This window comes from Macaca mulatta, chromosome 9, assembly GCF_049350105.2.
Source record: "Macaca mulatta isolate MMU2019108-1 chromosome 9, T2T-MMU8v2.0, whole genome shotgun sequence".
Classification (NCBI taxonomy): domain Eukaryota; kingdom Metazoa; phylum Chordata; class Mammalia; order Primates; family Cercopithecidae; genus Macaca; species Macaca mulatta.
Genome location: NC_133414.1, coordinates 84,940,875 through 84,967,910, shown reverse-complemented (window position 1 = coordinate 84,967,910; position 27,036 = coordinate 84,940,875). Strand labels below are relative to the sequence as shown.

Below are 27,036 nucleotides of genomic sequence, written 5' to 3'. Positions count from 1 at the left end.
TGAGATTTTAAGACTTCAGAATAATCCTCTTTGGCTTAATGCTGTGCTTTTTAGGCACACAGTGACAGAAGTCCTACCTTTCTGACCCACTGGGGTGACCCACTGGGGGAGTGGTCCCGCCTCCACAGCTTTGGACAATTGTTAGGCCTGTTGAAAGAAAGGTGATGGTCTCCCCTTTTGACACCAAGGAGGCAGCCCTAACGATCTCTGAATTGCGTTTGAGGTCATTCTTCTCTGATTTTAAAGAATAGTGCACATTTGAAGCTGAATAGCTCTACAGTTCTGTCCTGTAAAATACAAAAAGTAGGACAGTCTTCATTTATTCCTTTTTGTATCCTTTTTCTTCAGGTCAAAACTAGAGCAGTTTTCCTGCTCTGGTGGCTGAGTAAGTCCATGGTTCACATCTATATGAATCTCCTTATCTTGGCCACACCCTTAACGTTCTTCCACGAAAACCTCTCTCTTTTCCTTTCCATATGAATAAGCTGAGAAATGTTCACATCTTTAAGTTCTGCTTCCTTATTGCTTAATAATTCCATCTTTAAACCATTTATCCTTCTTTCAGCTTAGCAAAAGCAGTCAAGGACAGTTAAGCCTCCAAAACTTTGCTTAGAAATAACTTCAGCCAAATAGCTTCTACAAAACACTAGAACACAAACAGAATTCAGCAAAGCTCTTTGCCACTTTATAACAAGATTTTATTTTATCTATTGCCAATTAACATGCTCATTTCCATTTGAGACCTCATCAGAATGGCCTTTACTGTCCCATATTTCTTCTAACATTCTGATGATTTAAAGCCTACTCCAAGTCTGAGTGCCAGAAAACCAGGAGCAAAATCTCCAAAGGCAGAAGAAGATGAATGTCCCAAATCAAGCAGACAGCAAACTTGCTGTTCTTCCACGTTTTGTTCTATTCAGGCCCTCAACAGGTTGGTTGATGTCCATCAGCATTGGTGAGGGCAATCTTCCACATTTACTCTACAGATTCAATAATGATTTCTTCTGAAAATATTCTCCCAGACACACCCTGAAATAATATTTTGCCATATGTTGGGTCATCCCGTAGTATAGTCAAATTCACACCTAAAATTAATCATCACAGTCTTACCCTTTATCAACTTGGCATTCATAAACATGTTCCTAAATACTAAATACCTAAATAAAGACAATCACAAGGTCCTAATTCCAGCTAACATGATACAGCTATCCTGCACATTGGTCCCTTTTCCAGTAGAGAAGATAAAGTCGGTGAGTGATGTTTTATCTTCTCCAGGTAACCCATTCTTAAATACTATTATGTAAAATTAATAATAACAAAATAGTGATATAAAGTCAGTACATTTTATGTTATATAATTGAAAAATAAGAGGAAAGAAAACAAAGATATTGGCTTAATATATGAATGTGTATATATATATATATACACACACACAGAGATGTATTTGTGTGTATATATGTGTACATATCAAATGCATGTATGTGTGTATATATATCAAAATAAGAAGAAAACACTCATGGCAGTTTGAGTCCTTGTTTCCGTAACTAGTCATATGATTATAGCTGGTATTTATAACTATCTTCTTCTACTATTCATTCTGTATTTCCTTTGCTTTCAGCAAGCATCTTAGCTAATTGTGATTCTTTACCTGGTAGTGTGACTAAAACCTTCATTCCTGAAGAGTCTCACCTATTAGTAGTCCTGTTTGAAATGGGTTGTAGTTTTCCATTGGCCTTAATCACAGGACATGGTAACACTGAGAGACACTTTAATGGATCTCCTGTATTCTAGACGTATTCTCTTTGCCTCCATTTTGGAGTAGTAGTTCAATTTCCCCTTGGTAGTCAGGACTAATCACCCCAGTTAACACCATGACTCCCTTCTTTCCTGTTGATTCAATGAGATGGGGAGCCCAAGGTAGACAGGTACTAATCTTAAAAATCCCAGTTCTGTGAAATCGTTGTGTCTCCTGGTAGAAACATTCTTCCTTCTTGAACAAGACCCCTAGGCCAGCAGAGCAGAATGTCATGGGAACGGGAAGTAAGCATTTTGTTAGTGAATTTCCAAGGGTGACAATAAGTGGTGTGGTGCTACTCCTGTTCCCACCTCTTGATTTCCAGACTATGAATCCTGGCTATGAAAGAAACAATACCATATAATTAGAGGCTAATTTAGAGCATATACAGACTTCTGAAAAACCATGCCCCAGCCCTGCAAGGTTTTGGCACTCACTTGCACTGTAACTGAACGTTCTAAAGGCCATTTTATTGCTCTGTCAAGCAAACTGCTTCAGAATGGTGGTGATCATGGTAAGACCAGTGAATTCACGAGCGTGGCCTCCTTACCACATTTCTTTTGCTGTGACGTAATTTCATTGATTACAAGCAATGCTGTGAGGAATACCATGGCAGTGTATAAGGCAATCTGTAGATCCACGTACAGTAGCTTTGGCAGAAACACTGCACTCGGGGAAGAAAAATCCAGAGTAAGTGTGCATTCCAATAAGGACGAAATACTACCCCTTCCATGATGGAAATAATTCAATGTAATGGACCTGCAACCAGTATCTGGCTGATCACATTAGGGAATAATGCCATATAGAGGGCTCAGTGCCAGTCTGTGCTGCTGGCATGTTGAGCATTCAGCAGAGGCCATAGACAGGTGAGCCTTGGTGAGTGAAAGTCCATGTTGCTGAGCCCATGCTTAACCTTTTCCCTATCACCATGACCACTTTATTCATAAGCCAATTGGGTGATAACAGGAGTTGTTGGGGAAAGAGGCTGACTGCTATCCACAGAATGGGTTACTCTGTCCACTTGATTTCAAAACCCCCTCCTCTGCTGAGGTCACTTTTTGGTGAGCATTCATGTGGGACACACATATTTTAACATTTTTTTTCCATTCAGAGAGGTATATTCATATACCTCTTCCCTGTGTTTCTTTGTCAGCAGCTTTCCAATTATGTTTCTTCAAATTCCCTGACTATGCAGTCAAACCATTGGCTACAGCCCATGAACTGGCATAGAATCACTTTTTCTCATTTCTCCTTTGTGACAAAGTGTGTGCAACCAGGTACACTGTTCAAAGATCTACCCATTGGGAGGATTTTCCATCACGACTGTCCTTCAGGGATGTCCCTGAGAGGGGCTGTTGTGATGCAGTTGCCCACTTTTGGGGGGAATCTGCGGAGTCACTAACCTGGCTAAATTTATGATAATCGTCTGTCATTCTCCCAGATCCATTTGTCTTCTGCATGGGCCAAATAGGAGAGTTGAATGGAGATATGGTGTGAATTGCTATCCTGCATCTTTTCTTAACAGCGGCACTAATAATCTCTGCAATTCCTCAATGACTGTTATATTATTGGTGATTTACTATGTTCATGGGTAGAGGCCATTCTAGTGTTTTCACTTGGCTTTTCCCATCTTAATAGCCCTAACTACACAGATCAGAGAGCAAATGTGGGGATTCTCGCAGCTGCTATGTATATCTATTTCAGTTATGCATTCTGGAACTGGGAATGCATAATTGCATACCCACAGGATGGGTTTAGGGACACACTCGACCCACTATGAGATGGACCTGAACTAAAACCTTATTTATCACCTGACCTTCATAAGCTCCTACTCTGAATGGTGAGCCATAATGATGTTTTTAGTATTATTTCAGAGCTGGTGTCCAGTAGTCCTCCCTAAATTGGATTATTTTATTTTCCCTAATGCACTGGCCAAGGTCTTTCTGGGGAAGACTGGGAGAAAGATTTACAGCATAAATTTTTGGTAGTCTGTTGGAGTATTTCCTCAAGAGGAACTGGACTCCTCCTTAATTCAGGGGGGTTCTGGGCCTATAAATTGGCTCAAGTCTGAGAATTGATTGAAAGATGGTGACTAATTTTATAATTTGAGATACACTTTTGTTTACTTGACTTGGAATTTTTCTGTTTATGCATATCAAATAAGACTCTAGCAGACTTTTATTTCATAATTATACGTATTCCAAAACATCATGTAGTCAATTTTTTAAACTTATTTTTTATTATACTTTAAGTTCTGGGATACATGTACAGAACGTGCAGGCTTGTTACATAGGTATACATGTGCCATGGTGGTTTGCTGCACCCATCAACCTGTCATCTACATTAGGTATTTCTCCTAATGTTATCCCTCCCCTAGTCCCCCACCCCCCAATAGGCCTCAGTGTGTGATGTTCCCTCCATGTGTTTTCATTGTTCAACTCCTATGTATGAGTGAGAACATGAAGTGTTTGGTTTTCTGTTCCTGTGTTAGTTTTCTTAGAATGATGGTTTCCAGCTTCACCCATGTCCCTGCAAAGGACATGAACTTATTCTTTTTTATGGCCACATAGTATTCCATGGTGTATATGTGCCACATTTTCTTCATCCAGTCTATCATTGATGGGCATTTGGGTTAGTCCCAAGTCTTTGCTATTGTGAATAGTGCTGCAATAAACATACGTGTGCATGTGTCCTTGTAGTAGAATGATTTATGAATCTTTGGGTTTTTACCCAGTAATGGAATTGCTGGGTCACATCTGGTTCTAGATCTTTGAGGAATCACCACACTGTCCTCCACAATGGTTGTACTAATTTACAATCCCACCAACAGTGTAAAAGTGTTCCTATTTCTCCACAAAATCTGTTGTTTCCTGACTTTCTAATGATTGCTATTCTAACTGGCGTGAGATGGTATCTCATTGTGGTTTTGATTTGCATTTCTCTAATGACCAGTGACGATGAGCTTTTTTTCATATGTTTGTTGGCTGCATAAATATCTTCTTTTGAGAAGTGTCTGTTCATATCCTTCACCCACTTTTTGATGGGGTCTTTTTTTTCTTTAAATTTGTTTAAGTTCCTTGTAGATTCTGGATATTAGCCCTTTGTCAGAGGGATAGATTGCAAAAATTTTCTCTCATTCTATAGGTTCCCTGTTCACTCTGATGATAGTTTCTTTTGCTGTGCAGAAGTTTTCTAATTAGATCCCATTTGTCAATTTTGGCTTTTGTTGCAATTGCTTTTGGTGTTTTAGTCATGAAGTATTTGCCCATGCCTATGTCCTGAATGGTATTGCTTAGATTTTCTTCTAGGGTTTTTACAGTTTTAGGTCTTATATTTTTAAGTCTTTAATCCATCTTGAGTTAATTTTTGTATAAAGTGTAAGGAAGGGATCCAATTTCAGTTTTCCACGTATGGCTAGCCAGTTTTCCCAACACCATTTATTGAATAGGGAATCCTTTCCCCATTGCTTGTTTTTGTCAGGTTTGTCAAAGATCAGATGGTTGTAGACGTGGGGTTATTTCTGAGGCCTCTGTTCTGTCCCAATTGTTTATATATCTGTTTTGGTACCAGTACCATGCTGTTTTGGTTACTGTAGCCTTGTAGTATAGTTTGAAGTCAGGTAGTGTGATGCCTCCAGCTTTGTTCTTTTTGCTTAGGATTGTCTTGGCTATACGGGCTCATTTTTGGTTCCATATGAAATTTAAAGTAGTTTTTTTTCTAATTCTGTGAGGAAAGTCAATGGTAGCTTGATGGAAATAGCATTGAATCTATAAATTATTTTGTGCAGTTTGGCCATTTTCAAGATATTGATTCTTCCTATCCAGGAGCATGGAATTTTTTTCCATTTGTTTGTGTCCTCTTTTATTTCCTTGAGCAGTGGTTTGTAGTTCTCCTTGAAGAAGTCCTTCACATCCCTTGTAAGTTGTATTCCTAGGTATTTTATTCTGTTTGTAATTATTTAAATTATTAAACTTATTTGTAGTAAATAAGTTCAAGTTCTCTTTGAACTTACTTATTTCTGCCTTAGTTTTGCTATTTACCCAGTTGTCATTCAGGAGCAGTTTTGTTCAATTGTGAGTGGGAGTTCACTCATTATTTGGCTCTCTGTTTGTCCGTTACTGGTACATAGTAATGCTTGTGATTTTTGCACATTGATTTTGTATCCTGAGATTTTGCTGAATTTGCTTATCAGCTTAAGGAGATTTTGGGCTGAGATGATGGGGTTGTCTAAATATACAATCATGTCATCTGCAAACAGAGACAATTTCACTTCCTCTCTTCCTATTTGAATATGCTTTATTTCTTTCTCTTGCCTGATTGCCCTGTCCAGAACTTGCAATTCTATGTTGAATTGGAGTGGTGAGATAAGGCATCCTTGCCTTGTGCCAGTTTTCAAAGGGAATTCTTCCAGCTTTTGCCCATTCAATGTAATACTGGCTGTGAGTTTGTCATAAGTAGTTCTTATTATTTTGAGAAACATTCATTCAGTGCCTAGTTTATTGAGTGTTTTTAGCAATGAAGGGGTGTTGATTTTATTGAAGGCCTTTTCTGGATCTATTGAGATAATTGTGTGTTTTTTGTAGTTGGTTCTGGTTATGTGATGGATTATATTTATTGACTCGCATATGTCAAACCAGCTTTGCATCCCAAGGATGAAGTCAACTTGATCTTGGTGGGTAAACTTTTTGATGTGCTGTTGGATTCAGTTTGCCTATTATTTATTGAGGATTTTCTTATCAATGTTCATCAGGGATACTGGCGTGAAATTATCTTTTTTTTTTTTTGTTGTGTCTCTGCCAGGTTTTGGTAACAGGATGATGCTGGCCTCATAAAATGAGTTAGGGAGGAGTCCCTCTTTTTCTATTGTTTGGAATAGCTTCAGAAGGAATGGTACCAACTCCTCTTTCTACCTCTGGTCTAATTTGGCTGTGAATCCATCTGGTCCTGGGCTTTTGTTGTTTGGTAGGCTATTAGTTACTGCCTCAGTTTCAGAACTTGCTATTGGTCTATTCAGGGATTCGACTTCTTCCTGGTTTAGCCTTGCGAGGGTATGTGTCCCAGAATTTATCAATTTCCTCTATGTTTTTTAGTTTATATCCATAGAGTTGTTTATAGTATTCTCTGATGGTAGTTTGCATTTATGTGGGATCAGTGGTGATATCCCCTTTATCATTTTTTATTGTGTGTATTTGATTTTTCTCTCTTTTGTTCTCTATTAGTCTGGCTAGTGGTCTATTTTGTTAATCTTTTCAAAAAAGCAGCTCCTGGATTCATTGATTTTTTTGAAGGGATTTTTGTGTCTCTAGCTCCTTCAGTTCTGCTCTGATCTTAGTTATTTCATATCTTCTGCTAGCATTTGAATTTGTTTGCTCTTGCTTCTCTAGTTCTTTTAATTGTGATGTTAGGATGTGGATTTTAGATCTTTTCTGCTTTCTCATGTAGGCATTTAGTGCTATAAATTTCCCTCTAAACACTGGTTTACCTACGTCCCAGAGATTCTGGTAAATTTTGTCTTTGTTCTCATTGGATTTAAAGAATTTATTTATTTCTGCCTTAGTTTTGTTATTTACTCAGTTGTCATTCCGGAGCAGATTGTTCAGTTTCCATATAGTTATGTGGTTTTGAGTGAGTTTCTTAATTCTGAGTTCTAATTTGATTGCACTGTGGTCTGAGAGACTGGTATGATTTATATTCTTTGGCATTTGCTGAGGCGTGTTTTCCTTCCAATTATATGTTCAATTTCAGAGTAAGTGCTATGTGGTGCTGAGAAAAATGTATATTCTGTTGATTTGGGGTGGAGAGTTCTGTAGATGTCTATTAGGTCCACTTGGTCCAGAGCTGAATTCAAGTCCTGAATATTCTTGTTTATTTTCTGTCTCATTGATCTGTCTAATATTGACAATGGGGTGTTAAAAGTCTCCCACTATTATTTTGTGGGAGTCTGAGTCTCTTTGTAGGTCTCTAAGAACTTGTGTTATTAATCTGGGTGCTCCTGTATTCAAAGCATATATATTTAGGATAGTTAGCTATTTTTGTTTCAGTGATCCCTTTACCATTGTCTTTTTTGATCTTTGTTGATTTAAAGTCTGTTTTATCAGAGAATAGGATTGCAACCCGTGCCTTTTTTTTTTTCGCTTTCCATTTGCCTGTTAAATTTTCTTCCATCCCTTTATTTTGAGCCCATGTGTGTCTTTGCATGTGAGATGGGTCTCCTAAATACAGCACACTGATGGTTCTTGACTATTTATCCAATTTTCCAGTCTTTGTATTTTAATTGGGGAATTTTGCCCATTTAGATTTAAAGTTAATATTGTTATATGTGAACTTGATCCTGTCATTATGATGCTAGCTGGTTATTTTGCACATTAGTTAATGCAGTTTCTTCATAGTGTTGATAGTCTTTACATTTTGGTATGTTTTGCAGTGGCTGGTGCCGGTTTTCCTTTTCCCTATTTAGTGCTTCCTTCAGGAACTTTGTAAGGCAGGCCCAGTGGTGACAAAATCCCTCAGCATTTGCTAGCCTGGAAATGATTTTATTTCTCCTTCACTTATGAAGCTTAGTTTGGCTGGAACTGAAATTCTGGGTTGAAAATTCTTTTGTTTAAAAAGTTGAATATTGGCCCTCACTCTCTCTGGCTTGTCGGGTTTCTGCAGAGAGATCCGCTGTTAGTTTGATGGACTCCCCTTTGTGGGTAACCCGACCTTTCTCTCTGGCTGTCCTTAACATTTTTTCCTTTTTTTCAACCTTGGTGAATCTGACGATTATGTGTCTTGGGGTTGCTCTTCTCGAGGAATATCTTTGTGGTGTTCTCTGTATTTCCTGAATTTGAATGTTGGCCTGCTTTGCTAGGTTGGGGAAGTTCTCCGGGATAATATCCTGAAGTGTGTTTTCCACCTTGGTTTCATTCTCCTTGTCACTTTCAGGTACACCAATCAGACATAGATTTGGTCTTTTCACATAGTCCCCTATTTTTTGGAGGCTTTGTTCATTCCTTTTCATTCTTTTTTCTCTAATCTTGTCTTCATGCTTTATTTCATTAAGTTGATCTTCAATCTCTGATATCTTTTCTTCTGCTTGATTGATTCAGCTTGTATACTTGTATGTGCTTCACGAAGTTCTCGTGCTGTGTTTTTCGGCTCCATCAGGTTATTTATGTTCTTCTCTAAACTGGCTATTCTAGTTGGCAGTTCTTCTAACCTTTTATCAAGGTTCTTAGCTTCCTTGCATTGGGTTAGAACATGGTCCTTTAGCATGTAGGAGTTTGTTCAATTACCCACCTTCTGGAGCCTACTTCTGTCAATTCATCAATCTCATTCTCTGTCCAGTTTTTTCCCTTGCAGGTGAGGAGTTGTGATCCTTTGCAGAAGAAGAGGCATTCTTTTTTTGAAACGTTCAGCATTTATTCTTTTTTTGAAACGTTCAGCATTTTTGTGCTATGTTTTTCCTCATCTTCATGGATTTATCTACCTTTGATCTTTGATGTTGATGACATTCAGATGAGGTGTTTTGTGTAGGCATCCTTTTTTTCATGTTGATGTTATTGCTTTCTGTTTCTTAGTTTTCCTTTTAACAGTCAGGCCTCTCTGCTGCAAGTCTGCTGGAGTTTACTGGAGGTCCACTCCAGACCCTATTTGCCTGGGTATCACCAGTGGAGGCTGCAGAACAGCAAAGATTGCTGACTGCTCCTTCCTCTGGAAGCTTCATCTCAGAGGGGCACCTGCCAGATGCCAGCCAGAGCTCTCCTATATGAGGTGTTTGTTGAACCCTGCTGGGAGGTATCTCCCAGTCAGGCAGCATGGGGGTCAGGGACCTGCTTGAGGAGGCAGTCTGAACCTTAGAAGAGCTTGAGTACTGTGCTGGGAGATCTGCTGCTCTCTTCAGAGCTGACAGACAGGAATATTTAAGTCTGCTGAAGCTGGGCCCACAGCCACCGCTTTCCCCAGGTGCTTTGTCCCAGGGAGATGGGAGTTTTATCTATAAGCCCCTGACTGGGGCTGCTGTCTTTCTTGCAGAGATGCCCTGGCCAGAGAGGAGGAATCTAGGGAGGCAGTCTGGATACAGTGACTTTGTCATGCTCTGGTGTACTCTACCTAGTTTGAACTTCCTGGCAACTTTGCTTACATTGTGAGGGGAAAGCTGCCTACTCAAGCCTCAGCAAGGGCCGATGCCCCTCCCCTAACCAAGCTTGAGGTACCATCAACTTCAGACTGCAGTGCTGGCAGCGAGAATTTCAAGTCAGTGGATCTTAGCTTGCTAGGTTCCATGGGAGGGGGATCCACTGAGCAAGACCACTTGGCTCCCTGGCTTCAACCCCCTTTCCAGGACAGTGAATAGTTCTGCTTCTCTAGTGTTCCAGGCGCCACTGGGGTATGAAAGAAAAAACTCCTGCAGCTAGCTCAGTATCTGCCCAAACGGCCGCCCAATTTTGTGCTTGAAACCCAGGGCCCTGGTGGTGTAGGCACCTGAGGGAATCTCTTGGTCTGCGGGTTGCAAAGACCATGGGAAAAGCATAGTATCTAGGCTGGATAACACCGTCCCTCTCATGGCACAGTCCCTCAAGACTTCCCTTGGCTAGGGGAGGAAGTTCCTTGACTCCTTGTGCTTTCTGGGTGAAGTGATGCCCCACCATGCTCTGCTTGCCCTCTGTGGGCTACACCCACTTTCTAAGAAGTCCCAATGAGACGAACTGGGTACCTCAGTTGGAAATGCAGAAATCACCCACCTTCTGCATTGGTCTTGCTGTCAGCTGCAGACCAGAGCTGTTCCTATTTGGCCATCTTGCCAGCCCTTGGTACATGATTAATATACACAATTTTTATTTGTCAATTAAAAAATACATACATTTTAATAAAAGAATAGTCTTACTATTTCACTTCTAAGTACATCATGATTAAATTAGCTAATTCCATAGGTCTGGGCAGGTCAGACTATCCTGATTTCTGCTTTCATCCTGCTGCTCATTACAGTAATCAAGCCCAGCTTGCCTTTGGTGGTTGAGTTCTACCACTTAGTCTCTGACATCCCAGGAACCGGTTACTCCCGTTGCATTTAGATTTTCCAGTTCAGTGACTGCAGTTCCCACTATGAAGTGTGACATGCAGAAAGAGTGAACTCAGAGTTCTTCAAAAATCCTGGGGTGTCTCTCACCAATTTATTTCTCACAGAGTGGTGGAAGGTATATCTTCTGTACCCTCCCAGTGTGGGTGGGTAGTTATCAAATTGTAAATTCATTCTAATATTCTAACCTCCTAAGCCTTTGAATCTCTTTCTCTATACCAAACCAAGGTATACCCAGCATTTCCAGTTTGCTCACAGTGGACCATCCTTTGGTTCCTGTTCTAGCCAGGCAACCAAACTGTGGAACCCTTTCTATCCCCAGACGCTACAACATTAAATGCAGAATTTCTGCTAAATGAGCAGATATCAATAAATATAGCCTGATCCTACTTTATCTTCCTGCCACCATTACCCCATACTGTTAGTATCATAACCACACACATTCTCTGGATTCTGTCTTATAAATTAGAAAGCTCAAGAAGTGCTTTGTGAGTGTAGCTTACATCCTCATGGGTCATATTTTACACCTCACTTTTAGAAGTCTACTGAAACTTGAGTCCAATTATAGGTCTGGAAGCAAAGATGAGTGCTAAGGGGTGTCCTGAGGAAAATCAGCTTTGAATTACATGGCAACTGCCTTAGGGGAGTCCATTACTGTTTTCATTGTTCAAGGAAGGCAAGGTCAATCCCCTTGGATAGATACAAAGGCCCAGACTGTTGTGACTACAGACAGAGGCAGATACTACTGAGGGTTGAGAGACTGATACCCATGGGAGTAGTGATGTCATTGCCACTGGGGGTGGGGAGACCAATATCTCTGAGGGTGGTGTTGCCATTGTCACCAGAGGTGAAGAGGCCATTGCCACTAGGATTTAGAAGGCAACTTCCATTGGGGGTGAGAAATCTTCTTCCATTGGTATGGAAGACTTAACCAGAATTTAGGGGTGAATGTATCTAGTTTCATCAAGATCTTTCCACACATCCCCACTGCAACATATATAGGATCCTTTTTTTTTCCAGTCAATACCCTCACCCTAAGAGTAGACATCATTCAAAGGTGAGAGTTCAACTTGCACTGTAATTTAACCATTTGCAGGAGAGGTTTTGTGTTTAATTTTTAGCAATTTCACCCAGCCCTTCAGCTACAGGAAATAAAGGACCCCTTCAGGCCACACACAGATGCTCTTAGGTTATTTATTTGGTACTTGAGCTAGGAATTTGAATCCTGGAGCTAATTCTTTTCTTTACCAATTCATCCACTGATGTTATCAAGTGAGACTGGGTGTGTTCAGGGTGGTAGGGCCATAGACATATCCAGTGACATTAGAAGCAACCAACAAACATAATTATATTCATTAGTTTTCCAAAAATGTTGGAAAGTATCATTTACAGAGTCACTTAGCTCCTTGTTTCTTATACATGGTTGATTAGAATTATACAATACAGATATGTTGCATATTTTTTATAAACAGTTCATGCCATGGACTATCAGTGTTCTCTTTACTAACAAAAGGGGGTCATCATTGTCTTTAATCAGATTAGAGAATCAGTTCTAGATACCCCAGGAACAATTCAGAAAACTCACCCTTAAAATTTTGTTTTTCTAGAACTACTCTAAACACTAAAATCTGTATTAGCCAGGGTTCTCCAAAGAAGTAAAGAAGGCTGAGAAGTCTCATAATCTGCTGTCTGCAAGCTGGAAGCCCAGGGATGCCAAAGTGCTACTTTGGATAGTTTCAGCTTAAATCTGGTGACCTGGGAACCATGGAAACCAGTAGTGTAATTCACAGTTCAAGTGCCAAGTCCTGAGAACTGAGGTGTCAATGATTAAGTTCTGGTCCAAATTGAAGATTCAAGAACCAGAAGCCCTGATGTCCAAGGGCAGGAAAATATCAATGTTCTAGCTCAAGCAGAGAGCACATTTGCCCTTCTTCTGCCTTTTGCTCTATCGAGTTTTTCAACAGATTGGATGATGTCCATTCAAATTGGGGAAATCTTTGCTCAGATCTTTACTCAGTCTATAGATTCAAATGTTAATCTCTTCCAGAAGTCCCCTCACAGATGTACCATCTTTCTGAGTATTCCTTAGCCTTGTCAAATTGACACCTAAAATTAACCATCACAATATCCAATACGGAACTTATGATTTCAAAATCCCCACTGACTTGCATCACCTCAACATTTTTCCCTTCATGGTAAGGCATTGATCTGTTCTTTTGACTTCTCAGGTCAAAAATGTTAGATAACATTTTTTTTTTTTTTCCTTTTTAACAAAAGTCACTGTTTCCATCCTGACTACCAGAGTCTGCTATTACTAGAGCAATCAAGTTGGTCAGATAATATCAGTTCTTTGCTTTAAAGACTCATAGCTTACTATCTCACATGGCTTGAGAAAATCCAAAGCCCTAGGAATAGCCTGTGGTTACTTATCTCTTATAAGTCTCCAGCTCACTAGCTTTGCTCCAACCACACTGACCTCTTTGCTTTCTCTATAAAATGTCAGACATGATCTTTCCTTAAGACTCTTGTACTTGCTAATCAGTATACCTCTAGCATTCTTTCCCCCAAATAACCACATGGTTCATTCCAGTACTTCCTTAAGTTATTCTTAAATGTTAAATTTCCAGTGTCACCTTCTCTAACCACTGTATAAAAAAGAAGATTCCCATCCCAGACACACCCATACACTCACAGACACCCCTCTCTGGTACTCACTTTCTTTTCATCTATCTCTAAATAAGTGAAACTACTTATCTGTCTATCTAATCTATTCATCATGATAATTTTATTATTTTTCTGCCTTACCCTGCTAAGTAGAGCTCTCTATAGTTGGAGGAGTTTTCCTAGTTAGGTTTATTGTTGTTTGTCCCATAACTAGAATAGTACCGGGGGCATTACATGTTTTCCTTCATAGGAGGTAAGTCATTCTTTTAGCACAATTGTAGAAAATTGCTGAGTTTCAGTCTATACCTTAATTCTGAAATTTAGCAGTCTAAACTTGTGATTTATTTCTCTAAGCTGGTTAGACCTGTTAATTTCAGTCCCATCACGCCATAGGTCTTGTGTTCATTGTGTTGTGCATATTCTCCTCTAGTAGTGGCAACTCCATCCCAAAAACTTGGCTTTCACAGTGCATTATAGGTAATTTTATTAATGGTTTCACCTTGCAAACTGTAGGCTGCCAGATCCAATTATCTTAATATGAACCAGGCTTTACTTTTCATTCTCACCTGGGCCAGTGACCAATACCAGGTTTTAGGTCGCTTGCCTGTAACACACTCTAACATAATGTTTTCAAATTCGTATTTGAGAGGCAAACAAGATTAACCAACTCTGAGTAATTGAAATAGAAAAAAAATGTACTTCAAAACATATTTCTCCAACAATGTTTGGGGATTTATGAAGCAAGGTTCATGAAAAGGGCAGGAAATAATGGAGACTAAGAGGTTGGAACTACAACCAAAATCATGCTTTGGGTCCACACAACGGTAAGTTTCCCAAATACACAATGAGTTTCAAATTCAGAGCGAGCATGAGAAAAAGTGTGAAATATTTACTATTCCAATTGTTTTTTTTCCTCTTCCACCTTCTTCCTAATCAATCAGATTTTCGTATTACAAAGTTAACTTTAGTGTTACTTTTTATTTGTTTATATTTAGCAACGTTGAGTGAGTTATTTAAATTCTTTAAATTTCCTTAGGAGTTAATACAATATCAATAATTGACCAATATTTTGGGAATTATATTAGCAAGTCTAATTTCTTGGTGTCTGGAGATATCTCACAGCCTACATGAAAGATAAGAAATCCTCTGAAACTTATACTACAGATTAGTAACTTTTCTATTCATTTTGCTTATTTTCCATTGCATTTCTCCCTTTGAGACATTAATACGCCATGCAAAATAAAGTTTATATGTTTCAGAAGTAAAATAGCAAGTTAACATAATTTTTTCCTTAAACACTCCAATGTCTTTGTTTTCATCATGATATATATTACTCAGTGTTTCTCTTCAATTAAGAAAATACAATGCAAGTCTGACCTGATCTATCTTAAACTTCATAATGGGGCTGACATTTTGCAGTGACACTAGCGTTGTGTTTCTGGGTCAAAGTTAAATACTACTAACATTTCTTTTATTTATGAAGGAAAGAAAAGACAGCATTGCCATATGCTTTAATCATTTACGTGAGTTGCTTAACAACAAATTGAAAGGCCTTCAGGCTCAAGCAATGTTTGCTGCTGAGCATTCAATTGCAATTGCATGCTTCCTAACTGAGCTGAAAACAGCCTACAACTAAATTTCCATTTCAATTTCCTAAGCTTGACAACTCAGAGTTACATTTGGAGTAATTCTATAGCAGGGCAAAGGAGATGGATATTCTAGAAATACTAATAATTTGGCTTGAAAGTCAAGTTGAAATTTACTTAATGATATTTGAGGAACATATTTTACCTAGACATAGGTGAGACATAAATAACATGATGTGTAGTATAATTAAAACGTTGAGTATTAACATTTTCGTCATTCTTTCTGTGTATCATCACTACAGTTTACATGTGTTTTACCATTTTACCTAAGCAGGTTGTATATGCAGTCCTGAGTTTTATCGTTTAAAAATATTTGGTATGAAGTTATTTCTCAAGTGGAATTTTTCATCTCTCTCTCAAACCTAGTCCCACTTTGTCTAAGCTTTTCTGTCTTCCTCTGCATGTGAAGAGGAATTTCTAATTGGATACAGGCACAAACAATTGTGTATAGGGTTATTTTATATTAAAATTAAGATGTTTTCTTCTGTTTCATCTCTTATAAATCTTCTTTTTGTGTTTTATCTCCATGCCAATTTTACATGGCTGTGTGTGTGGACTTAGAGTGCCTCTTGAGGACCAGCTATCTTTTTTCTCTCTGCTGCATACCTAAGCATTCAGTTCCAAATATTTAAATTGGCATGGGGAAGTAATAAATAAATAAATAAATCTTTCTTAGAACTTAAATTTAAGTCATGTGTTTTAATTCGACATTTTACCATGAATTGAATAAATAAATATTTAAATGCATTCATGAACTAATGGATAAAGAAAAGTGCATATATTAATTAATGCATTGATTTGATTCAACTAGGACAATATAAAGACCTGATTTGTTTGTATTTAGTTAACAAGCCATTATTCCAGCATTATAGATTGTTATAGCAATAGCCCTCAATTTAATCGTGGCTGTCTGTATCCATGCTCTTGAGAAGACTAAAATTATACTTGGCTTGGTCATGTGACTTGCTTTGGACAGCAAGCCCTGGGATAATAGGTATATGTGACACACGGAGGGACTTCAATGTGCTTCTGCTTTGGAATATACTTTACTTTGTTGTTTCTGTGACAACTGTGATCACCGCCATGTAAATGAGTCCCAGGGTAGCCTGATGGTCATAGCCACAGATGATAGGAAGCACTGATCCCCAGACCTGTGGGTTAGTTCATTCTAGACAAATCAGCCCATCCTTACCAGTGGAAAAACCACTTAACTGATTCAAACCCATACTGACAATGTGCAGAATTGATTCTTGTCTTCAGGCATTGAGGTTTGGGACAGATTATTTCACAACAAAAGCAAACAATGACATCCAACTGTAAACTGTTTGTTACCACAATACTACAATGTCAGTTGAGTGTAAGGATTGCTATTTGATCAAGTGCCTAATCATTCTAGATGTTAGTGTCCTTATATTTTTTATAGTGCTGCTTTTAGGGAAATTCTGGAAAAATTTCCCAAATCAATGCCATAAATGAGACATTCTTGTATGAGATATGTGTTTGCTATGGTCTCAGGGATTCTGTTGCCTCTAGTGAACCAATCAGTTAACTCACAAGAAAGAACAAAACAAATTAAAATTAGTGAACACTCTACATTTTATATAGAATATCAGCAGGATGTTGTTTTGTGCCAGTGTGTCTATGATTGTGATGAATTAGTAAAACTTATTTATGTAATAGATCCAAAACTTGAATTTACTATTTTATGTCTCTGTTAATTCTGTATGTTAGAAAGCAGCAATGATCAGTAGTTGATCTAAGGTATATCAACTGTTTTCCTTGACTTTTTGCCACTTAACTTTCATAATATTAGTCAAGATGGAAAGGCAACTTGAACAATTTCTTGTAATGAAAGTGCCATCATTTATAGAACTATCTCTTAGGCATTCACAACTACCTGAAGTAGTCATCTCTAGAATAACTCCCTCATGGTCTGTCACTCTCTAACACAGTGAAATAAAATAAGGCCAGATAAAAATTCACTCGTGTGAAGAAATATTTCCTTAGGGAATTGTTGCAACTGTGATTTTTTTGAAAAATTGAATAGCATTAATCTTAACTGAAACAAACGTAGTATTTAAAAAGAAATTCTCAATTGGACATGCTAAATAAATTTCAAAGTTTGGAAACTTGTTCCCAGTCCATCAATCACCTTCCTTGAGTGCCTGCTATGCAGGGAGCATCACACAAGTTCGGTGAACATCTATCACACAATTTCATGATAATGAATGTTAAAACTTAACTGTTTCCCATAGTGATTTTGAAGTATCTTTCATTTATTCTAACCTGTCTATACTGTTCACATTCCATTTTATCCTCCTGGAACTTCTGCTTCTGATTCTAAATCACCGAAAGTGAAACTAAACATTTCTTCAAAAGAATGGTAGCTCAGTTACAGATATATTTAGCCAATTCTTTTAAGTCCTGTTTTAGCAACATGTCAAATCATTTAAAATGGGAAAAAGGATAGATTGGGCTTATGAGGACGAAAACAATCTGGAAGATACTAGGATGGTCGAAATTCTTTAAAATCCATTGAATGGAAGTGAAATGACACTAATTATGAATATTCCATGTAACACAGAAAGTTAATTTTCTTTTTATCTTATGGACATTTATTACCCACTTATTTCTTGAGCATCTATGAATTTTTTCCATTAATTACAAATAAGACATGACAAGATCACTATTTTACATCCACCCCTTCATACAGTGCTCCCAACTCTATCACAGCAAAACTCAAAGGTTTACCTCTTGATTTAGGGTAATGCCTCATCATCAGCATCAGGATTATGAACCTGATTAAAATGCTAACATTTTAAAATTTTAACCTTATTAAAATTTTACTACTTTTACAAACCATCAATAATTTTGAATATATATTTGATAAAATAAAAAATAAAATTATTTTTAATATGAAATAAAAAATAAAAAATAAAAAATTAAATTAAAAAAAGTAGTTGCTACCTAGCTCCCACCTTAATTATGCCTTGTTTTAAGATAAAGAGCATATTTTAAAAGAAAATATTAATAATGTTTACTGCATGCATCACAACATACTCTTAAAATAATACATAATTTTCATGTGTATTTAAAGACTAGACATATTCTTTAATTTATTTGAATTAGAAAATATGGTGTTAATTTAATTTAATATGGCTTAATTTAATATGCTGTTACTAAATTTGTGGTCAGCTGTTCCCATGTTGTAAAAAATTCACATTTGTAATACAAATATTTTTCATGTTTGCATTATATGATTAAAATCATTGACTTAAAAAAATCCAGTTAGTTCTTAGTATCCTTACATCCAAAGTATATTAAAAATCATTTTAAAAATTTATTCTCATCTACTGCATTCAGTAAAAAAAGAACCTTACTCTTGAACTCAAAAATTTCTGCATCTAGATATTAAAACTTTCTTTGAAAAATGAGTTATTCATTCATTTAACAAATATTTGTTCAGCATCTACTATAAACTCAACACTGTTACTATTTCATATAGATAAAAAGTCATTGTTTTTACTTTTTCTATCAGGAATGCTTATTATTAACTCTGATAGTTCAAGCCACGTGAAACTGCGTTTTTAAAAGTAGGTTGTGGAAGAAAAACTCAGGAAATTTTTGGTAAAATTAGGTAACACAAACTGTTATAAAAGTGTACTTGCAAAATATATGCATTTTATTAAAAAATAGAAATAATTACTTTTGTCTTTTTGAGATCAATGAATTGAAGTGAGGGTAAAGATATATAGCCTTAGAGTTTGTCTAACTTGGCTGTAGATAATATTCACATAGTCATAGAAGTGTAAATGTTGCTGTTGGGTTTCAACTTTAGAACCTATGGAAGAATCAGTGTTTGAAACACTTGGTTATGGTTGCAGGAAAGAAAGATTCTAGCAATGTGAATGGTAGAAAAAAGAAGAGGGAAGGAATACATTTATTAAGAGAAAGAAGAATAGATGGAAATACTAAAACCCTTATTTTCTAGTATGAAGACAAGGTGAATTAAGAGACACTGTCATAAGTTAATGGGATAATTAATTTTTAAATTAAGATAGGAAGGTAATCTACACAAAACTAAACATAGTACACTATTGACTATGGGAGTATATCACGGGAAAATAGGGCTTAATATGATGCAGGCTTTTCTCTATCTTCAATGGTTGGGTGTTAATATATGTTTTTCTAAATTAGATAAATTCAGAAGTAAAGATGTTAACACATGATGAAGAATTATATGGAAATCACCAGAAATATTAAAGTGACAGAAATGGAATGAGTTGCTACTAGGAGTGAAATTGGAGGTGGCTTAACATGGACCATGATATTTGATTAGATACCATCTGTTTGTATTATTTTGTTTCAGGTATTATTTCTAAAATTAAAAAGCAGAAAAAAAAATTAACATCGAAGTGTATTTACATAATTTTACTTTTCTTAAATTTTCTTTTCTCAAAATTTCCCAAGCCTTCCTTCCAACCAATGTGAATATGCAGTGCAAATCTGTTGTATGATTATTAGTCAGAAATATTGTCAACGAACTTCAAGGCATCATTCAAATTCTCTTTTATGCTAACTAAAGTCAATACTGTAGACTTATTTGAAGTGATTATAATAATATTCAAGAGAAGGAGAAACTGATCTGCCTCAATTATTTCTCTAGAGAGTTGCATTTTATTTAAGTATTTGCTAACACTTTCTTCTGGGTAATAATCCTTTTGGCAAGCACACTAATTCAAGCAGTTTTGAAATACACTGTTTTTAGTTATTTGGTGATATTTTCACAGGATTAAGAATCAACTGATTTGCACTGTGCTTTTATGTGGCAAACATAGAAAGAAAACATGTTTTATTGGTCCTAACTCATAATTGACTATAAGATGCACTAAGCAAAAAATAAAAACACTAAAAGAGAAAAAAAGTCCCAAAGTAAATTATAACCTGCACACCACTCTTTAATAGAATATAGAAGTTAAAATATAACTTAGAATATATTGTTACAAAATACTGTATGTAGAAAAATGGTTGTTTTTTGCAGACATAAAGCATGCTTCCCCATAGAGATACAGTACTCTATAATTTCTAGCTATATGCATAATTCTAAATTTTTGTAGTAGTCATTATTTAAAAAGTAGGAAAAAATGAGTGAAATTAATTATAACAATATATTTCATATAGCCCCATATATTCAAAATATTATCATTTCAACATGCATTCTATGTAAAATTATATTAATGCTATATATTTTAATGTTGCACTAAGTTTTTGAAATACAATGTGTAGTTTATATTACAGTGCATTCTGATTAAGAATAGCCATATTTTAAGTGTGTCATAACCACATGTGGCCAGTAGCTAACCTATTGGACAGCACAGATATAGATCAGTTCTGTCTTCACAGAATATTCTATTGAACAGTGCTGACCTGGAGGGGAAGTGAAAATAAAATAGACATTAATAACAAAGTATGATAAATGGTGTACAGAGCAGAGACAACAAATTTAGTCTTGGACATTAGGAAATATTCCTGGAAATGACATCCCTTTTTCTCTATACATAATATATCTGCAGGAAACCTCTGATTAATTTTGAAATTTTGATATTTGTGTTCATTGGAGTAAAAGTTCTTACTTCCAATTATTATTAACAAAGATAATTTTTATTTATGAATCCAATTAATTTCCTAATATAAATTAGTCAAATTTAGCATTAAGGCACTAGAAAAGCAAATCGTATATGAGCAAAGTGTTTCAATATTTCAAAGATGGTTTCATTCAAAATGTGCAGAGAAAGCCAGCTCTGGTATGATTAAGTTTGTTGATACTATCTGGCCAGGTGCATTGGCTCACACCTGTAATCCCAGCACTTTGGGAGGCCAAGGTGGGAGGATGACTTGGGCCCAGGAGTTCAAGACCAGCCTGGGCAACATAGTGAGACTTCATCTCTACAATTTCAATTAATTAATTAAAAAAGATTGTCCATATTATCAATCTGAAATATGAGAAAATTATATAATATTTATGACATTTCTCACAAGAGAGTTTTCACAGTGCAGTATTTCCTCCTTATTTGTGGTTTCACTTCTCCTGGTTTTAGTTACCCACAATCAAGCACAGTCTAAAAATAGGTGAGTAAACTATAATAAGACATTTTGAGAGAGAAAGAGATCACATTAATTGTAACTTTTGCTTACAATATATTGCTATAATTATATTATTTTATTAATTATTGTTGTTAACCTCTTACTGTGCCTAATTTATAAATTAAACTTTTTATTGTAGACATTTATGTATGTGAAAAACATACACAGGGTTCCATGCATATAGGAAAAAACACAAATAGAGTCTAGTGCTATCCAGTTTCAGGCAACCGCTGGAGATCTTGAAGCATATAATCTACAGATAAAGGGGACTATTGTTATGTTTGTGAACATAGACAGTATATTCAGTTAAGGGAGGTCATGTTTAACCAGGCTTCTGAAATTATTTGAAAACATTACCTCTACAATAGATAGCAGAAATTCAATGATGTAGTACTCTTGTATTTTTCTTCAGGCAAAAAGTCACATTACACGTGTGTGTGTGAAAATGTGTGTGTGCGCGCACGTGTGTGTGTGTTTGTAAGCTAACAAATAAATTATAGAAACCAGTCTCTAAAGCAAAAATAAGATGGAGACTTGGCAATGATCTGACTGTGGTGATTATTATAGTTCACCAAACTTACAATGCAGGAAAAACCAGTTTCTATAGTGTCTTTTAAAAGTGTGTTTGCCCAAATTACTTTGATGATTGCCAAATATAATGATTTTTCCTACTGTATATTAAAGCACAGTACTTAAATAGCAAGTGGCATGTCTCCTTTACTTTCCCTAAGAAAATGACCATTATTGCATATAACAATGAATAAAATTTTACTGGATTTTTAATCTTAATATTCAAATTATATCTGAGTCTTTGAATTTCAAAAATAGGATAGATAATTCTACTTTCAAAATCTTTACTTGCAATATATTGAGATTACAGGAACAGAACTGCTAAACACCTGGCAAGTCTTACTTTTCTCTGGCTGGAAAGCTCCACACTTCCTGTCCCTTACAGGGAGGTGAAAAAACAAATGAATGGAAAAGAAAAGGGGACGAATGAGAAGTTAAGGAAGAAAAGGAGAGGCAAGAAAGGAGAGAGAGAAGAAAGAAGGTCAGCACAACTTTTAAATGGGGTGGCCCTTGAAGGTAGAGGATTAAAAGAATATTGACTTCCTTGACTCCTTCAGTCCTTAAGGTCTCAGCAGTACCTAGAGGATGGCTTATCTCGTGGTTAGAATATTCCAGAAAAAGACACTAGTGGAAGGATTTTATGGCTTTAGCCTGTGAGTAAAAGGAATTCTGCTATCAGTTTTCTATCCAGCACTATTTCTAACCTCTTACTCAATAACTTGTTACCTTAGTCATTAATTTATCATGTGTAACATGGCTTTTTGCCTGAAGAAAAATACAAGAGTACTACATCATTGAATTTCTATCATCTATTATAGGTGTAATATTTTCGAATAATTTCAGAAGGCTGGTTAAACATGACCTCCCTTAACTGAAGCAGCAGTGAGTGTTTGTCATAAAATTGTTCTTACCATGAAGAATTTCCACAGTGTCACTTTAGTAGCTTCCATTCTTTTTCCTACTCCTCTAGTTATATTTACTCATCATATTTTAAAATAAAATTCTAATTGGCAGAGATTGATGAAGAAAAAGATGAAAAATATAAAAGACACGAGATGTTGACAATATTTCTAATCATTTCTTACACTGAATTAAAAACACACAGAGGAAACTGCATACAATATAAATGTGCAGCTAAAAATTTATTATATAGTTAACACCCCTATAACCACTTTCAAGGCCAAGATGTGAAATAATATGAGCACCCTGCAAACACATTCAAATCACAAACTGCTCCTTTTCTTCTAAAGGCAATCACTATCCTCAATGTAAAGGTAATAACCGCTCACTTTCTTTGTAGTATTACTACCTAAAGAATGACAACTTAATGGAATCGTTCAGTTTTGTCTATTTTTGAGCATTATATAAATGGAATAATACATTATACATAAATGTGGGTCTGGATTCTCTTGCTCAATACTATACTTGTGAGATCAATTGAAATTAGTGTGTGTAGTTGTAGTTCCATTTTCTTGTGATTGTTGTAAAGCATTTCAGTTGATCAATATACCCACAATGTATACACCTGCTTTCCTGTTAATGGACATTTGGACAGTTTCCAGTTTAGGGCTTTTATGATGAATGCTGTGAATATTCTTAACACATTTCTGAGTTCACATATAAATACATTCCTGTTGTCTATATACCTACGAGGAAATAGTTGAGATTTTCGTATCTTTAAATTACTAGAAAGTCACACTGCTTTCCAAAGCGATTGCATGAATTTATATTCCCTAAAAAAATAGTGTGAGTTTTTCTACATTCAAATAAACACCTGGAATTCAATTTTATCTTTTTTTGGGTGCAGTTTATTGAAACTTTAATATTCTTTTACTTGATGACTAATGAAATTGAACAACTTTTTTCAATCGTTTTACTGTACATGCCAATTTCCTCTTTATTCACATTTTTTACCCTTTTTTGTGTTTATATTTTTCTTATTGATTTGTAATTCTTTAGATTTTCTGATTATGTGTCTTTTATTTATAATTTTCAAATATGGTTTCAGACTTTAACTTTTTTATGATCAAATCTTTATCACCAAAACTTACATTTAAAATTTATGATCAGGCCAAGTACAGTGACTCACATCTGTAATCCAGCACTTCGGGAGGCTGAGGTGGGTGGACCACTTGAGGTCAGGAGTTCAAGACCAGCTTGGCCAACATGGTAAAACTCCATCTCTACTAGAAATAGAAAAAATTAGCCGGGTGTGGTGGTAGGTGTCTGTAGTCCCAGCTACTCAGGAGGCTGAGGCAGGAGAATCACTTGAACCCAGGAGGCAGAGGTTGCAGTGAACTGAGTTCATGCCATTCCACTCTAGCCTGGGCAACAAGAGTGAAAGTCTATCTCAATAATAATAATAATAATAAAATAAAAATAAATAATAAAAATAAAAATAAACTTAATGATCAGTGCTTTTTGTGTTCTGTTGAAAATTTTTTGCTCAACATCTGGGGACGCTCTTAGTTCTCAGCACCCAGCCCAGCTTCCTTCAAAATGTATACTATTCACAAAATCCTGTGCAAGCTCAGCTTGGAGGGTGATCACTCCCTCCAAGTGCATTGAATCAGTCAAAACCTCCACCAGCTTTGATGCTGAGTGGGATGCCTTGAACATTGAAAGAACCATCACGACCGAAGGTGTGGATGAGGTCACCATTGTCAACATCTTGACCAACAGGAGGAATGCTCAGAGACAGGATAGTGCTTTTGCCTGGCAGAGAAGGACCAAAAAGGAACTTGCATCAGCACTGAAGTCAGCCTTATCTGGCCACCTGGAGATGGTGATATGGGGCTTATTGAACACACCTGCTCAGTATGATGCTTCTGAGCTAAAAGCTTCCATGAAGGGGCTGGGAACCGACGAGGACTCCCTTGTTGAGATCATCTGCTCAACAACCAACCAGGAGCTCCAGGAAATTAACAGAGTTTACAAGGAAATGTACAAAACTGATCTGGAGAAGGACATTATTTTGGACAATATGGTGACTTCTGCAAGCTGATGGTTGCCCTGGCAAAGGTTAGAAGAGCAGAGGATGGCTCTGTCATTGATTATGAACTGATTGACCAAGATGCCCGGGATTTCTGTGACGCTGGAGTGAAGAGGAAAGGAACTGATGTTCCCAAGTGGATCAGCATCATGACCAAGCAGACCGTGTCCCACCTCCAGAAATTATTTGATAGGTACAAGAGCTACAGCCCATCAAGAGAGAGCGTCTAGAAAGAGGTTACAGGAGACCTGGAAAATGCTTTCATGAACCTGGTCCAGTGCATTCAGAATAAGCCCCTGTATTTTGCTGATCGAGTGTACTACTCCATGAAGGGCAAGGGGATTCGAGATAAGGTCCTGATCAGAATCATGGTCTCCCGCAGTGAAGTGGACATGTTGAAAATTAGGCCTGAATTCAAGAGAAAGTATGGCAAGTCCCTGTACTATTACATTCAGCAAGATACTAAGGGCGACTACTCAGAAACCACTGCTGTACCTGTGCGATGGAGATGACTGAAGCGCAACATAGCTTGAGCTTCCAGAAATGGTGCTCCCCATACTTCCAGCTAACAGGTCTAGAAAAACCAGCTTGCGACTAACAGTCCCTGTGGCCGTCCCTGTGAGGATGACGTTAGCATTGTCCCCAACCTCATTTTAGTTGCCTAAGCATAGCCTGGCTTTCCTGTCTAGTCTCTCCTGTAAGCCAAAGAAATGAACATTCCAGGGAATTGGAAGTGAAGTCTATGGTGTGAAACACTTTGCCTCCTGTGTACTGTGTCAGAAACAGATGAATAAACTGAATTTGTACTTTAGAAACAAAAGAAATTGTTTATATACCTTGAAGTTATGAATATCTTTATACATATTAATTTTTGGATCCTTTAGTATTTTGCTTTTTGTATTTTATTCTATATTGACATGACTTCACATTTGAGTCTTTTTTTTTTCCCAAATAAGCGTATCTAATTTTCTCATTACCATTTACTAAAACGATTTTATGTATACTAAATATTGTAACTTTATATTACAAAATTGTATCTGTAGAACAAGTCATGCCACATTGTTATTCTTCAAGGAAACCTTGACAAATTCTATCCTTTCAATGTTCAAAAATAAATAAACTTGGCTAGGATTTACAAATCCGTTATAATTTTAAACTATAATCAATATGGGTAAAATTATCATTGTTACAAATGAATCTTACAATCCTGGTCATAACATAATACTTTATTAATTTAGATTTTTAAAAATTTTTCTAGTGATATGTTATAATTTGTCCAAATAAGTTGTATGTTTGTTTATTTGTAGATCTTTTATATTTTAATAACATTTAAATTGCATTTTAATATGTAATTGTTAATTGTTAATTATTGCAATAGACTAATACAATATATGTATTACTAATATATGTAATACAATATATGTATTACTAATACATGTATTAGTCTATTGCAATAATTAACAATTAACAATAGTTAATTGACTATTGTTAATTATTGTCAATAGTTAATTGACAATAGACTAATACAATATATGTTTGTTTACTCTTGTTCATTACCTTATAAAAACTTACACAAATTTGAAAATTACCTGTGTTCTTTTGAATTTTATGTACAATCATATTATTTTACAAAAGTGAAATTTTATTTATTCCTTTTAAATATGCATATCTATTTATTCTGCTGACTTACTTCACTAACTAGAACCTCCAGCATCATATAGAATATATAATACTAAAAAAGTGGCAGGGTACTGAAGGTCCACCTCTGTCAGCATAGGCCCCTAGAACTGTAAGGTTGCATTAGCACCAATTTATGTGTTGTTGCATTTCTCCAGTTAACTGTAAATTCCATTTGGAAGAGCAAATGGAAATATGTGACTGAACCCAGGTTGAGGATTTACAGAAAAGAGCTGATGAATTAAGAATTCTGGCAAGGGAGTCATTTGGGTGGTCATTCATGGAATGCTGGCTCCACAGGAAAGTAAGTGTCCTCTTTCTAAAGAACATCAGCTGACTCCAAGTAAAAGAAGACTCAGAGGATGTCTTGATGGTGATGAATGGCTTGTTGTTAGTTTTAGAGTAAGAAATTTTGAAGAAGATGGGCTTTGTTCTGAAGGAATGTTATTGAAGTACACTAGGTTTAAGAAGTAGAAGACTTCTGAATAAT

General features: G+C 36.4%; 1 pseudogene; it reads left to right on the top strand.

Moving 5' to 3' along the window:
* The first annotated feature begins 24,376 nt into the window (after positions 1 to 24,376).
* On the top strand, positions 24,377 to 25,385 carry LOC697019 (annexin A2 pseudogene; annotated as a pseudogene).
* The last annotated feature ends 1,651 nt before the right edge of the window (positions 25,386 to 27,036 follow it).